The sequence below is a fragment of the Erigeron canadensis genome, chromosome 1 (assembly GCF_010389155.1).
Source record: "Erigeron canadensis isolate Cc75 chromosome 1, C_canadensis_v1, whole genome shotgun sequence".
In the NCBI taxonomy this organism is placed as follows: Eukaryota; Viridiplantae; Streptophyta; class Magnoliopsida; order Asterales; family Asteraceae; genus Erigeron; species Erigeron canadensis.
This window is the reverse complement of record NC_057761.1, coordinates 59612922-59630740: the sequence shown is the minus strand read 5'-3', so window position 1 is coordinate 59630740 and position 17819 is coordinate 59612922. Positions and strand designations below refer to the sequence as shown.

Sequence of the window (17819 nt, the reverse complement as noted above, 5' to 3'; positions counted from 1 at the left end):
TTAACGGCAAATATAAGTCTAAGAAGTAACAAGAGCAGTAACTCCAATTCCACAAATGTGTAGCATCATGTTGCTAGGCAACACATGATGTTAAATTTAACTCTCGTGATAATGAAATCCAAAAAAATAAAGATAGTATACTCTGATTATTTAGTTGTTTTCTCATAATCCACTTAAGTCGCCTGGGATGTTCCGTTTTTCTCTCCCTGCTGTTTAGCTGGATTCCGCTACCACAAGGCTTGCTTAACTTGGCTAATCCTGATGAAGTTCTGCCAAGACAACAAAGAACTTAAGGATATAAGGTACTGTATGACGCTTTTACACCGCAAAAGATAGAACATAAACGGCAAACATAAGTACCCCGTGAGTGGTTTTAAAATAGAACATAAACGGCAAACAAAAGTACCCCGTGAGTGGTTTTAACAATTTGGAATTTCTTTCACTATCAACAGGACACCAGATGCGAGATATGCAAGGCTTCAAGAATCTGACTAGATGACGCCCTGCAGAAAAGAACAGGAATTTGAGATAATCTATATCATCACTAAACCCGATGAGAAACTATGACTATAAAATTAAGTCCATCCAAAGAAAGAATGAGCTAATGAAAACAAGTTTCCTCCTAAATACAAAAAATCCCCTCATATAGCCATGCAATAATGAGCGCTCCGACCGGTTCAATGCACCAACATGGAATGGAGGAGACGATGGAGGGGTATATCCGGCAAGCTAAGGTCCATCAGCATCTGCATAGCCTTCAAAATCCATTACGTATTTTATTTTTAAGGCCCTTGGATTACTCCGGTGATTATCATCAGATGACCACAACCATGGCTTCTCGATTGTGTTGGATACTTTATGACTTTGATCTAAATCTAAAGAGTCAAGGTGTTAGCATTTGTTGTACACCTCAATAATTTGCTTTTACTACTAATATTACAAATCTTACCTCCTAGAACATGAGAGAGCTTCGTATGTGGGACTTCGTCTAGACACTCTGCAATGAATTACAATTAACAACCAATATAACATCATGGTTGACAACATCATCTTGCATCAGAATCCCGCTTCTGGAATTAAATATACTTCTGAAAGCGTGTACCGGTATGAATCATGTATGGTTAACAACATTATCTTGCATCAGAATCCCTCTTCTGGATTTAAATTTACCACTGAAAGCGTGTACGGGTATGAATCATGTAATGGTTAACAATATTACCTTGCCTCAGAATCCCTATTTAGGAATTAAAATTACTACTGAAAGCGTGTACTGGTATGAATCATAATGCACTAGACTTCCAGAAAAAAGGTGCTGATTCTCTCCCACCCTTTTTCAATTTCAAAAGCATTTCTTCTTTCTTCAAGACTCGGCATCCTCTGCAGTTTCAAAATGAACAAGTTTTATGAAACTCGAGTGCTTCAGAAACGGATAACTTCACTTCGAATGTAGCAAATGATACGTACAAGTACAGGATCTCACTTCACCACTTCTTTGTCTCCTTTCTTCTTCTTTGGCTTTTTTATCCACGTATACAGGCCACCCATACCTCTTCACACCAATTTTAGACAATTATATCCATTCCTTCATCATTGCTATCGTTACATTCATAATCCTCGTCATCATCATCATCATCCAAATTTTGATTACAAGAGATCAACAAATTGATTTTGAAATCCCTAACATTACAAAAGATATAGCATATGTGAGATATACGGTAGTGAGCTCACGTGTCAGATTTTTTGTAAGTTGTGTATCATGGTTCGTCGGAACTAATTAAGCGTGTTTGAATCCCCTGCCTTGTTTAAAAGTATATGAATGGAATGCCTTTCTTTAATAAAAGTTAATAAATTATATGGCTACATGACATCATTTAGTTACAGCAGGAGTAAATACAGGCAGCATATATAGTAAGGATTGAATGTATGAACTGAAAGATTGCTGACCTCAAAATCGAGAGCAACTTGAGTTTTTGACTGGAGCTCCATCATGATAGTCTGGATAGTGGAGTCAGCTTCAAAAAATTAAACTTTGGCCTAGTAAAACAAGGTAGTCCTTCTGGGGCTGCTCGGATAGTGATATTCCTAGAAAGTCTCACATGGGAACTTTGCCACAATTCCTTTCTCTAATAAACATACGCAAGAGTCATAATTGACATCCAGGTCAAGTTATATTACACATAAAACTTAAACTTTTGTATATATGCTACATAGTTGGTATTTGAAATGGGAGTAATTGTAATGGTTAGAAAAGTAAAAGAAAGCTACACCTTTAATAACGGGACCGTAAAAGCTGAGGGTGGCTTTCCATTTTCCTTTCCTGACACCATTGATGCTCTCGACACACTGTGATACCTCTGCAAGTATTTGACTATTTAATGATCGATATTTATAAAACAATAATAAAAAAGGAAGGAGATTACCCATAAATTCTTAAGTGAAAAGGAAAGCATGTAATATGTTTTTTACAAAATTTCATTCACCTTGGAAACGCCTTGTCTGTTGAAGCAACATATCTAGATAAACTTTATAACAATGGGCACCTTTATCGTATTCAGATCACTAGAAAGAGTCATTAGAAACTATTGTACATATTGACAAAAACATGATTACTATACTAATATTATATTCAAAGGTGACCGGTTGGGTAATGGAAAAAAGAGTCTTGGTTAAAACTGGTCCTCTTATAGAATTGGCCGATTTATGTAACAGGCCGGGTAGGATGGGTTGACCCACATAAACTTTCTTATCCTTTTTTGAACCTACCAATAATAGGAGATAACATATGATTAAAAAAGCAATATTTAATTTGGGCAACTTTTAACCTTTTTGAATGTTTCGCTTTACTTGATTAATTTGTTTTTATCCAACTGAGGTAAACCAAAAAGAGAACCCAAAATCGACCCATTCAGAAGTAAATGGGCTGCAACACCACATCTTATCCGATTATAAGATATGTAGATACAAAAAGAAGTAACAGCTTACACATGAGCCAAATGACTTGAGTGGTTTCATATCGGCAGATACAGAACTACTTCTTTCTCTGATTTAGATCCAATAGCATGCTCAGAAAAATCTATCATCTACACCAGTACACCACTGCCACCCGCACATGCAACTAAATGTCCAATCAGTAAGTTCTGTTTCCACGTTGCTGCTACTTCCTTGAATGAGCACAACCAAACCAGTAAACCCATCACCACCATGTTCCCCACTCTATTTTTTAGACCATCATTACCAAAAGACTCTGACAGACTATATCCCCCATATGAAACAGAACAAAGAGGCTTCACATCTAATAACTGTCAACATGCCCATAGTTTACCGTGCATGCACTCTTACAGGGCAAAACAGTCCATTTACCTCGCATTGAGAAGGATCGGTAACAGAAACAATTGCAAATACTAACAATTTACTTGCGTGTAATATCCACACTATGGCGGTGTGACAACATAATTTGATATCAAATAGTCCATATCTAGTATATCTATTGAAACCAGTTCATATTTATAAAGCAAAAAGAGCACATCTTTATTAAATTTTTGTTACTCAGTGTAGATATTTTTAGCAGGGGATTTCAAAGCAACTGAAAACTTTAGTAAAATATGTAAACCCGAAAATCAAAAGGTCAAGATCATAAAAGATAGGAGAAGTCAAATGCAAATGCAATCCCCACTACAAGAACAACCTACAGCAGACGATCAACCCTCAAGTACAAGCCTCAAAGTACAATAAAAGTTAAAACAGATGTTTAGGTGTTCTAGTATGGGTATACAAAAGCAATTGAACAGCTCAAAAACATACATCAAAATCACTAAAAGTGGAGAAACGCAAAAGCTAAAGCAATCCCCGCTACAACAACAACTTATATACACCCAATTAACTCTCAGGTACAAGCCTCAAAGTACAAGAGAAGTTGAAACGGGTGTTTAAGCGTTCTGGTAGTTGAGAACTGCAAAAGCAACTGAAAACAATAAAACATCAAAATCACTAAAAGTGGAGAAACGCAAAAGCTAAAGCAATCCCCGCTACAACAACAACTTAGATACACCCGATAAACTCTCAAGTACAAGCCTCAAAGTACAAGAGAAGTTGAAGCGGGTGTTTAAGCGTTCTGGTAGTTGAGAACTGCAAAAGCAATTGAAAACAATAAAATATCAAAATCATTAAAAAGGGAGAAACGCAAAAGCTAAAGCAATTCCCGCTACAACAACAACTTAGATACACCCGATCAACTCTCAAGTACAAGCCTCGAAGTACAAGAGAAGTTGAAACGGGTGTTTAAGCGTTCTGGTAGTTGAGAACTGCAAAAGCAATTGAAAACAATAAAACATCAAAATCACTAAAAGTGGAGAAACGCAAAAGCTAAAGCAATCCCCGCTACAACAACAACTTAGACACACCCGATCAACTCTCAAGTACAAGCCTCAAAGTACAAGAGAAGTTGAAACGGGTGTTTAAGCGTTCTGGTAGTTGAGAACTGCAAAAGCAATTGAAAACAATAAAACATCAAAATCACTAAAAGTGGAGAAACGCAAAAGCTAAAGCAATCCCCGCTACAACAACAACTTAGATACACCCAATCAACTCTCAAATACAAGCCTCAAAGTACAAGAGAAGTTGAAACGGGTGTTTAAGCGTTCTGGTAGTTGAGAACTGCAAAAGCAACTGAAAACAATAAAACATCAAAATCACTAAAAGTGGAGAAACGCAAAAGCTAAAGCAATCCCCGCTACAACAACAACTTAGATACACCCGATCAACTCTCAAGTACAAGCCTCAAAGTACAAGAGAAGTTGAAACGGGTGTTTAAGCGTTCTGGTAGTTGAGAACTGCAAAAGCAACTGAAAACAATAAAACATCAAAATCACTAAAAGTGGAGAAACGCAAAAGCTAAAGCAATCCCCGCTACAACAACAACTTAGATACACCCGATCAACTCTCAAGTACAAGCCTCAAAGTACAAGAGAAGTTGAAACGGGTGTTTAAGCGTTCTGGTAGTTGAGAACTGCAAAAGCAATTGAAAACAATAAAACATCAAAATCACTAAAAGTGGAGAAACGCAAAAGCTAAAGCAATCCCCGCTACAACAACAACTTAGATACACCCGATCAACTCTCAAGTACAAGCCTCAAAGTACAAGAGAAGTTGAAACGGGTGTTTAAGCGTTCTGGTAGTTGAGAACTACAAAAGCAACTGAAAACAATAAAACATCAAAATCACTAAAAGTGGAGAAACGCAAAAGCTAAAGCAATCCCCGCTACAACAACAACTTAGATACACCCGATCAACTCTCAAGTACAAGCCTCAAAGTACAAGAGAAGTTGAAACGGGTGTTTAAGCGTTCTGGTAGTTGAGAACTGCAAAAGCAACTGAAAACAATAAAATATCAAAATCATTAAAAAGGGAGAAACGCAAAAGCTAAAGCAATCCCCGCTACAACAACAACTTAGATACACCCGATCAACTCTCAAGTACAAGCCTCAAAGTACAAGAGAAGTTGAAACGGGTGTTTAAGCGTTCTGGTAGTTGAGAACTGCAAAAGCAACTGAAAACAATAAAATATCAAAATCATTAAAAGCGGAGAAACGCAAAAGCTAAAGCAATCCCCGCTACAACAACAACTTAGATACACCCGATCAACTCTCAAGTACAAGCCTCAAGGTACAAGAGAAGTTGAAACGGGTATTTAAGCGTTCTAGTAGTTGAGAACTGCAAAAGCAATTGAAAACATTAAAATCAAACATAAACCGCAAATGTCCATATAGACGAAAATATGTCAAAAACAAGAAACAGCAAGACCCCTGATCAAGAATACATACCGCTACAACAACCTCAAAGTGGTCGTTTGAGAGGACAGGACTACAAGAGAAGGTGAAACGAGTGTGTAAGCGTTCTTGCAGTTGGGACAATTTACACCGAAAAAATATTCAAACAAACAAACATTTAAAAGGGCACGAGTGATGATTCTACCAAGATTATTATTATGCATCATGTTAAACCTATTTGGGATAAATTTTAAAAATTCTATACAGAAATATAATAATAATAATATGTAAATAAAGTAGAGCGAAATAAAGAAATAATCATTGAGATGTTGTAGAAATAACAAATAGAGAGATGGATATGGTGGCCGCACCTAATGATTTTGGACCTGGATCACGATTATATCTGGAATTTAGTTAGGGTTTTAGGGCTAAAAGTTGAGAATGAAGAATATGTAAGAAGATGGGGATTTATTGACCGTTAATTAGCTGCGTTTGGAGTACGCAGCAGAATGTTATTGCGGTGGCGGTTGAATTTGCGCGTTTTTCTGAATTTTAATTTTAAAGAGTTGATTAGTTAATCGCTACGAGTTTCCTTTTCCATCCATCTTCTAATATTTTACAGTTTTTTATGGCAAGAAAAATATGTGCACATCGTTAATTCATTATTCATTGAAAAAAATTAGACAAATAACAGGCATTGTGGTGGTGTAGACGGCGGCATGGCGGTGGTGACTTGTAGTGGTAACGACGACAAGTAAAATTAGATAATGGATGTAAAATAATTCATGTGATTTAAAAAGTTAATCAATGTAATTTAGTAGATAAACGATTTATGTTATAAATGTTTTAAGAGATTAAGATATTTTAAAAATATAACACCTAGTTTGTATTATAAATGAGTATAGATATATATATAGAAGTATAAATATTATAACAGATAGGAATAAGAAATCCTATATTTGTTAAATATCATTAAAAATAAATAAGAAACATGAAAATTCTATAAAAAAAAAATTAAAAAAAAAAATATCCATATATTGGTATGGTTTGACTAGATATTTATTATTAGTGTTAGCATAAGAGGGGGGAAAAATGAGTAACTACTTTTAGTAAACAGATATTTACAAAAGTTGAAATAAGAATTCCGGTAGAACATAAATTTATTTTTCAAATGGTTAAATGAAATGGGTATAGTAGCCGTGAGTTTCTGTCATTTTGCATACACTAATATTCTCAAAACAAATCTTCCAATAACACTCTAAAGAAAGTGTTTATAATTGGCTCAATGAGTTTGATGATGTCATGTGAAATTTTGTAATCGTAAACATATTAGTAGTATATTACGGAAGTGAAAAGTTATTTTGAGACCATAAAAAGTAAGAACTTTTAAGAACCCTTTAAAATTAATCTTAACCATTAAATATCTTAATCAATGGACATAAATACTTATGGCATTTTAGTAATTAACTAGATTATTAACCCGTGTAATACGCAGGTTGAACATATACTAATTATGATATTTTGATGCTTTATAATACTAAACATAAGTATTGATAAATGATTAATGGATAATAACAAATTAACCTAAATTTGTTTTTATAATCAACTCAACAATAAGATGATGACATTTTGAAGCCTACACAGCATTGAGTTAATTCATACTCCCATCTATTTAATCTATAACCATATATGAACCCAACTACCATGAGTCTTTTTTTCGGCTTTTGCAAATCAAAACAAAAATAATACAATAAAGAATTATCCAAAAAAAAAAGGTTGTAACAATATAAGTAAAGAGTTGAATGTGATATGTGGCATTATACCCATTTTTTTTTACAATATGGAGAAGTAAAAGCTGAAAGAAAAGAAGATTTCTTGAAAACCACATATGAAAGAGGGATAGAAGATGGGATGATTTTTTTTCAAATCTAGATGGAGATTTACAAAACACGTGACTTTCGTATTTATGTCTTTTTTGCTTTTAGTCATTTTGTTTCTCAATATGTAAACACGGAGAAATTCTTTGAATGAAACTCATTTATTCCAAAATAGGATGAAAATCAAAATATGTAGTAATATTTCCCAATTAATATATATATATATATATATATATATATATATATTCATGTTTTCAATGTCTTTTTTTCTACCAAACAAAAAAGAGTTTTGATAGAAAAACCTAATAAATAGGCATACTCATTAACCTATCATTAATTAGTAAATATTTATCTTTCAATTTTACCTTCTATATATCATTTTCAATTTCTTTTCACGCCCTTAGTGATATTCATGTGTCAATATTTTTAGGTTAATGAATTATGTTGATTTATCATTTTTCATAGATTATTAAATCAATCTAAAAATCAAAAAAAAAAAACTAATCATATAATAATGACATTTGAAAGAATTAAAAAGTAAAACTAAGGAAAAAACTTAATGGAATCCACATATGAATATTTATATGATTTTTTTTGAATTAATAACTTTTTATATAAAACACTAAAAGTTTTAGGGTATTAGACTAAATGAAAAGAATATTGTGTAAAATAGATGCGAACCATTACTCATTCATGTAGTGAAAGCAATTGTGGAATATAACCAACAAAAAGTTAATCTAGTGGTAAGGAAAACACTTCGTAACCTTAAGGTTCCAGGTTCAATCATTTAAGGTTCCTGGTACCAATGAAGTCTATACCCACATATGAAGTTTAAATACGCGGGTTAGATCCTCCAGATTGCCCAAATCATGTAGGATTATGATAGAAGTATTGTAACGACATTATATGACTTATTCGGGATGAGTCAATGGGTATCCAATTGTGGTATCGGGGCTAGAGTTCTCTCTATTACCCTAATATATAACCTAAGTGAAATGGAAACCTATATGGCAAATTAATACATTCATTGAACACCATTAAAAAGACAATAAGATGTGCAAGAATTCTTCTCAATATCTTTGCTGTAGTTGACAATACCTAATAATAAATAAATTGTCTAATTTATTTAAGTACAAATATTACTTGGTACTTCATTTTCTATATCTGCTGGGAACTTTAAATTCTCATAAATGTAAAATTTAAAATACTTATAATATGTACGTAAAACTTTGATGTCAATTCATAATTGTTGAAAGTTCTCAATTTAGTACGATATATAATTACTATTTGTGTTTTTTTTTAACATGAATTACTTAAGAATTTAATATATAGTAATTTTGTATTTAGTAATTTAGGGAATAAATCAAAAAAGTAGATGATTCAAGCAAAGTTATCTAAGGGCTAAAATTCAACCTTGTTTTTCAGCCAAAAGCCATGACTTTTTTAAAACTGATTTTAAGGGGTTGTTTTATTGTTCTTGGGAGATTAGAAATACTAATTTTCATTTAAAAACTAAAAAGGATAATATGGTCTTAAATTTTAGGATAGGGAACTGCCCTTAACTTTATCCATAAATATAGGCTAACATAGCCAAACACATACACCGTAAAATTAAAAGAATTGAGATTGAAAAAACAAGATCCATTACTTCTTTCCATGAGTATTTTGAACGCCTCTTTCTGGTCAATTTCTAACCGATCTGCTGGCCAAATTCTTTCAAAAAAACATCCATTTTGTTCCTCTATAAAGCTATGTCTATTAATCATCCTAAGAATCGAGACAAATCAATTAAAAGATTTGAGAAGGTAACAACACAAGTCTGGACGTAGACGACATGAATCCACAATCGAAAACATCAGTTTCTGCGTGGGTGGTTTCAAGGGGGGCCGACAAGATCTAGGAATTTCTCGGCGTGGGTGGCTGTTTATCCGGTGAGATCGAAAAAGGAAAAAGTTACAGACCACCACAGTTTCTATATTATATTGACACAAAAAAATACACAGGTTATCACCATCTCTATAACATATATTTTTCCGGCGAGAGTGGTGGTAAGGGATGCCGATGAGATCACATGTGCATGACGCAGTTGAAGAGATCACAAGGAATAGTTTTATTTTGTATTTGTTTTCATGTGCATATATGTATGCAATGGGTAAATATGTATGCAAGTATCTATTTGATTGATCATATGTATATATGTATGTAGTTATTGATCAGATGTGTACAAATAGTTTTATGATTATGAAACTATATGCAAATATTTTATAAATGAATATTTAATTACATTAGTTGGTGATCATGTGTACATGAACAAAACTATGAGCACATATATGCTAGTATTTTATAAACGATATTTCATAAAATTAGTTGGCGATCACATGTGCGTAACAACCATATTGATGATTACATGTGTGCAATTAACCATATTGATGATCACATGTGCATTAAAACTATATATTTTTATTTTCCATTAAATTAATTAATTAATTAATTATAAAATTACAATATTACCCTTATATATATTGATGGAAAAAGGTTCTTAAAAGTTCATGTTTTTTAAAGTGTTCTTAGAATAACATTTCCCTATTACTGAATAACATTTTCAATCTCCACTCTTGGAATAAAAAAATACACAAAAAATAAAAATATTGACATCTTTCTCTATATGTGCCTATAATAAGCTGGTCAATATTATTATTTTTTTACTACCATATTTAATTATTTTTTGTAACTCGTTATAAAACTTTTGAAATGTTTTTATATTTTTTTTTTATGTTTTTTAACAGCAAAAGTTTTATAATTATTTTTTTACATAGAAATAAAAGGCAAACGGGCAATAAGTTGCGCCACCACTCCTTTTTGTATAACAAAACTAAGACGTTTAAAAACTACATTAATCGATCGTGGCGTCATGACATTACTATGTATGACCCGTTGGATCCTTCCAAATAGCTCAATGGCCTCAGGTGCGAGAAATCCAATGGTATCAAATGCAAAGGGTTATAAATGTGTGTTGGTTGTCAAGGCACACCTTCTCGTGTTTGACCACTTTGCATGAAGCAACTTTTAAAGCAGCAAGACCGACTGTGAAGCTGCACCCTAGGCCTATAAGAGGAAAGACACCTGTTATATCCACACATGCATGATTTCCCCCAGTTCAACCAAACACCAAAATGTCAGCCAGTCTAAGAGTAGATCTCCCTTCCAACGGGTGAGTCAAGAAATTCACTGCGCTTCCTTCTTAGCAGAAATCTCAGCCCGCCTAAAAATGTCAAAGAGAACATCCCTAACCAAATTGTGTCTGTATTTGAACCCCGTGAGCTCTTTACATTGAAGCGCATGCTCCCCAAAGTAAACCAAACAAACTTACCTAGAAATATGACATCTCACCAATTGGAAATACGGGGATCATGAAACGGTATTTTAGTATAGTCCGATATTCTACCGGTGACATATGTTGTCCTAACCCATCTATAGGGACACCAAGTTTTATTAATGTAAATTTTGACAAGAAGCGAACATGAAAAGTTTTACATTAAGTAAGACGGACTAATTAGCCATTTTGGCCAGATGAAACTAACATTTTTACAACGCAAAGATAACCATAAAAATAAGGGAAGTGATATTAGTACCACGCAACTTGATTAATTTACCACAATCATGCATTAACTGTTTATACAGTGTGCTGTAATATTTGTATTATGCGGTAAATTAATCAAGTTGGATTGTACGAATATCACTTCCCTAAAAATAAAAGAGAAGAAATATAATGAAATATATACTCATAATAAGTATAATATAAGTTAATAAAAAGAATATATATATATATATATATATATATTAAAACAGTAGTTAACCGAGCTTTCTAAAGCCATCTTTAAAATTAAACCAATGTTAAAAACTTGCCACATTGGATTTATCCTAAGTGGCATTCTTATACTTTTTTATGATAATACTTGAAAGAACCCGACTCGATAAACCGAAAATACAAGATTTTTTTTTTTTTACCCCCACTGCGACTCAGTGGGGTTAGGACACCTTCCACTGCGACTCAGTGAGAAATCTATGATCTGCGAGCGAAAAACCTCCCACTGCGACTCAGTGGGGTTAGGACACCTCCCACTGCGACTCAGTGGGAACTTTCTGACCTGCATCTAATGCAAAAACCAGCCATTTGACATACCAAACAACTCCAAACTATAATATTCATTTGCCCAACTTCCACAAACTAAATTTCAAATATTCCAACAACTATAAAGACACATTTCAAACACATTTACAACATCAACGGGTACACAAATCAAGATTTCCATCAAACGGGTCATTTACCCACTTTGACACCTTTTTGACCAAAATTATGAATTTACAACTATCCAAAAACTTTACAACTGGAACATTTACAGAAATTTACCCAAAAGCATGACCCCAAACTAAAATGTACCAAAAGATCGTCATTCGCCCGGGAATGACCTAATTACCTTCAAGACGTCCAAAAATCGCTTCAAACTCTAAATCAACTATTTTCAATCAACAATCACTAGTTCCTTCCTCCGGAACTACCTATAAGAGGGTAAACATCTAAAATATAAGCAAAGACTTAGTGAATATACTTGCATACAATTATACATACGAAGGAGGGCAAAAACACAAAAGACTATCGCATGTAGCCAATGATACCGTCATATCATCACTTGCATACTCACTTTTGCGCTAACAAAACATACATGGATCCATATACGCTAAACAATAATCTCAAGAGGTTCTTAGGCCTCAAAGGTTCTTAGGCCTTTATCTTATATCAACTATGGGGTTCTTAGGCCCCGGAGGTTCTTAGGCCTCATAAACAATGCCCCACATGGGCTTAACGCCGAACCAATTACCATGCTTGGAACATTCACATCTCATGGTAATTGGCCCAACGTATACATAAAGGTATGCAAATATACTCACTTCCTCCGCGACTATCAACAATCAACAATGCAACAACAAGTGCAAAGCTTTCAACCTATCAATTCAATACAATATGCACATAAGACTCTATTCACAATCTTGGCTAACTCACTTAGCCAAACTAACGATTCACTAGCATTCCTATTCACCCAAACTCAATTTTCTTGAGTTGGCTTAAAATCAAGTTTCACTTAACAAAGCTCAATCTTTCTAACTCATCAATCTCAATTATCTATCATTTTGCTAAAAATCTCATTTTACCACCAACATGTGGCCATTTCATATAGTTGCTCAAAATTACCAAATTCTCATTCACTAGCCTTTTCCAAACCCAAAACCCAACCCATTTGTCATTGAGTTATTTTCACCTTTAACAATTATATTAGGTAGTTCATCTTACCTTTTTCAACCATATTACAATAACTAGCAAAATTTTATCTTTTCTTACAAACTCAAATTATTACTTTGAACTTATCAATTTCATAATCAAACACATCATATAACTCAATGACAACTAGGTTAACTAAGGAATTGGGAGAAATTAACCATAATTCATTTTCTAGCAAAAACCCCCAATTTGGTTCATCCATGAACCCTGAATTCAAAAAGAAAGATAAAAACTAAATTAGAGGAATTCAATAGCTCAACAAACAATAGGTTAATGCTTAGACTTAAGTTGGAAAATTCTTCTTCCTTTCTTTTCTATAGCAATTTCGGCCACCACCACAAAACCTGCAAGCCCTAGCTTTAATTTGCTTGGTAAAGATTATTGATGATGATGGTCATGATTTTTATGGATGATCTTATTCTTGAATTGAAGGATTTTAGTTTGATTTTTGAAGAGAACAATAAGAATTGCATAAAAGAAATGATGGGGGAAGAAAGGAATGGAGTGAAAACATGACTCATAAGAAAAGAGTTGGCTGACACTTCCTAGAGATGCCACGACCCATTTCTCTAATTGTGGGCATTTTACCCACTATCCGCTAAAGTTCCAACTAAATTAACCCTCGATTCAGAATTGAAATACTAGAAAATTATTTTAATGTTAAAACTACAAAAAGGGGTTAATTTATTTATCTTTAAAACGTTGGGGTGCTACAATACTTATTTTATTTAGTTTCATATTTTAAGCCAAAAAGATTTAATTTCATATTTTATCAACTTTTTTCAATTCATAACTTTCTTAAATATTTATTTAATTACTTGATTTATAACATGACTTAAAAGAGGTAAAGGTATTCCATCAAAGTCGTTTATTCATCAAATCCAAATAAACATGATTTATTTCAACATTAAATTAACAATAAATTAAATATAATATAATAAATTCTATTTTCTTTGTATTCTGAATGAATTTTAGATATGCCCTCCAAAATCTTTTTTAAACCTCTTATATTATCTTCTGTTTTTGTTGATTTTTATAACATTTTTTGGGGGATTTGTCAATTGTTTCATTTTCTTTCAATTAATTTTGTACCACTAGAAAAGCAATGAACACGAAAGGTTACGCAACCTTATATTTCTTATACGTCATTAAGGTAATCAAATTTTTTATGTATAATTATATAATTCTTAAATATTACGAGTATAATTTCTTATGTGTAATCAAATTTTAAAGTTTTTAATTGCCGCACATCGTGCGGGTAAAATACCTAGTATATATATATATTGATGATATTACTAAATTAAATAAAAACTTTACAATGTTTATTATCAAAGATAACCTACGTAAACTAATGAATCTACCGGATGGCGGATACCAATTTAACCTGCTGGTTTTGGCTAGATTATTGGGTTGGTTCGGGTCCTCTAATAGATGCTTGTCCGAATTTGTTCAAACTAGAGACACATAAGCTAGTGGTAGTTGCAAATAGGTTGGCTATGGGGGTGAATGGTACTCAATGTATATGGGAATGGCGGAGAGCTTTTACAACCCAACTAGAGATGGATGAGTTTCATAACCTATGTTTGCTTTTAAACCAAGTCACTCTTAATACTAGAGTTGATGCCTGGTGTTGGGAGATTGATGCAAATCGTGTTTTCTCAGTAAAATCAGTGAGACGCCTGTTATGTTCTACCTCTCTTTCATCTAATCTGGATGTTTTCCCTTAACTGGCTTCCCCTCAAAGTTAATGTTTTCGGATGGAGAGCTTTGATGGACCGCTTACCTACTAGACTTGCACTCTTGAGGCGTAATGTTCAAGTGGAGCCCTTTCTTTGTCCTGTCTGTGAGGAGGAGACAGAAACTTTGGATCACATTCTAACGGGTTGTTGGTTTACCCATGAGTTGTGGCCTGCTATAGAAGCTTGGTGTCATTTATCACCCATCATTGTTTTCTCTACTAAGGATCTTATTTTCTTGCATAAAACCATTAATGGGTCAAACATCCGAAAGTCTATGGTGCAGGCGGTAATTTTATTGTCGTGTTAGGCAATTTGGAAGACCCGAAACGACTTGATCTTTAATTACAAGAAGGCTGAGATCTCTCATATTCTGGGAGAGATCAAGTCCCTCAGTTATCTTTGGGTGAGACATCGAGCTAAGCAAGTAGTGTTCAATGAAGCTCAATGGAATGATTTCTCTTTTCAGTAACTTTATTTTTTTGAACTTTGTTATTTGATTGTACCTGTACTACTAATTCTAGCGTCTTGCTAGTATGATAATGAAATATCGCCTTTCCAGAAAAAAACGAAAAAACTTTGCTTTTGTAAATTTAAAAAATAAATTAAAAAGTGAAACTATTTTAAAATCATAAAATGATATGGATTCCACGGATTCCTATGTCATTTTTGTTTTCTTTCACTTCACCTCCTTTATTTCTTTTCTCTCATTTTTTTATGTCTTTTTCTTAGTTTCTATCTATCTTTTTTGATAACACAAATATTATATTGTATAATAAACATTTCTATCTTTTTAATTTTCTATAAAACCTATACCAAAGCCTAAATTTATATGCAATCTTTCCACAAACAAAATATACCCTAAAAGCTCTCAAGCTTTATCAGGTTATGTAGTTGAACTTACTTGAGATTAAATACTCGTCATTACATTAGTCACCGAAATTATAACGTTCCTATAAACCAAAAAATGATAGCTCAGACACAATATTTGTAGGACTATACAAATGGTTCAAGATCTCAGATCTTGATGCATTAATGAAAACCAATAATACAATCTTGGGTCTTAGTGAATATGGGAATTATAATTGGTTCATATATTGGGTATGGCTTATCCAACGAACTATATATATCAACCAAAAAACATTGATTGTGAAGCAGTGAATCCATCCATGCTCCCACCATGTGCAATGCTGCTCCGTTTTTTCCCCCTAATATTTGTATATCGTAAAATAAAAATAAAAAACAAGCATTATCCTACCACTTTGTTTATGTTGTTTTAAACTAGGTTGTTCGACCGACCCGATGAGCGGTGTCGATTTCTGCAAGTGTTTGTAAACATAAAATAAAGATAACAATCGTTTTTAAGATAACACGTAATACTCATTTGATTTGAGATAAAGAATTCTTATGAAAACTAAATATAATGTATAAAACATTAAGACATTGCGTTTTTCTTTTTCAGGGCAATATTACAAAACACCCATCATATTTATATATTTACCCAAAATATCATGAGGGAGAATAATTGTAAAAAAATTCATACAAAAAAGATAGTTAATTTATTTTATTAAAGTGTAAAAGCGAAAAACATCATAGATTACAAAAAAAAGGGAAAAATCCATCAAAAAATATTATCAAAAATATAAAAGTGTTCTAAAAGATATATGTGAGACAAAACTTTAGAAAACAGAAATGCTATATTAGTTCTAAGAAAACAAAAAATTTATAAATTATATGTTAGGAAGAACAAAATATTACAAAATGTTAAAAAAAATGATAAAATACAATTAAAAAAAAAAGAAAAATAAAGATTACAAAGTTATAAAAAGACTAAAATAAATTTATATAAAAAATCATAATATTAAAAAATCCAAAAAGTACAATCCTATAACAAATGTTACAAATATAAAAGCAAAAAGTTACAAATAAAAAAATGAACAAATACATAAAGAAACAAAAGTTTAAAAACTAAAAAAGTACAAAAACAATACAAATAAGAACATATTTATAAAAACCCAAGAATAAATTTTACTTTTAAAGATAAATAAAAAGTTTTTAAAAAATTGTTTAAAAGCAAACAACTAAGTCAAAGTAATTACTTAAAACTAAATCATATCTAATTATAATCAATATAAAACTTTAGGGTTATAATGTAAAAACCTAGAGGGGCCAAACTAAAACTTTGAAAATCTAAAGTAAAAAAAAAAACTTAAAGAAGGCCTATGTGAAATTCGAATCTACAACCTCTCCTCTAATAAGTCCTTCGATTACCACTCTATATAATCTATGAGCCTGGTAAAATTTATTAAGTCTTTTATTTATATTAAAACTGCATGTGAAGACAAAAAGATATTATTCACATCCTATTGTCTTATTAAAGAAAGTAATATGCTTGTAAACCTATTAAATTATTACACTTTTTAATAATTTTAAACAATATATTTTGGGTTCCATCTGATTGGTCGTTTTTTGATATTAGGATGTACAATATTATCTTTGGAAACAACCATTCTGGATGTGGAAGTCATAAAGACATACTTTTAAGTCCACTGTTCAAACAAATTTAAAGCATTATACTTTGGCACTTTGCCGACATTTTTAAATATTACATTTACAAAGGTAGCACATGATTTTTTTGTAAAGTGGAGAACTTTATCAGCGTAATGAATCTTCTGACGATGCATTCATGCCAAGATAAAGGTTACAAAAGTGTTACTACAAAGTAACCTATCTAAAAAGACAAGCAAGTGTAATTATCTTGACCATTATACTCTTTTATATATAGATTAGGCACACGTTATGTTGCACTCTACTAAACCATAACTCTGTAACACTCTTTTAACATACTTTATACAGATTTAGTTATGTACTTCAACAGTTCAACAAACACGAATATACGATAGTGTTACATATAGGATTTATCATCATTTCCGATACAAACACAACACCAAACCAAATGAAACTCTTAATGCACAAGTCATTTATAACAGCTTTGCTACTCATATGGGAAGTTTAGCTAGAACATGAATCAAGCATTCCCCATATATGAACAGGACTGGGTATTGAAAAGAACCAAACATTACACAAAACTTTCTTCCCTGCC

At 32.5% G+C, this 17819-nt stretch overlaps 1 long non-coding RNA gene across 2 annotated transcripts; it reads right to left on the bottom strand.

Annotated features, from left to right (window-relative positions):
• LOC122585385 lies at positions 1-2816 on the bottom strand. 2 transcript variants are annotated; one of them, XR_006321698.1, is made up of 7 exons: positions 2481-2816; positions 2268-2354; positions 1945-2123; positions 1465-1677; positions 950-1377; positions 407-875; positions 1-269 (listed from the first exon to the last, which is right to left on the bottom strand). It is a non-coding gene; the product is annotated as an uncharacterized LOC122585385 (long non-coding RNA). The 2 variants fall into 2 exon arrangements; XR_006321699.1 differs by lacking the exon at positions 1945-2123.
• Between the last annotated feature and the right edge of the window lie 15003 nt (positions 2817-17819).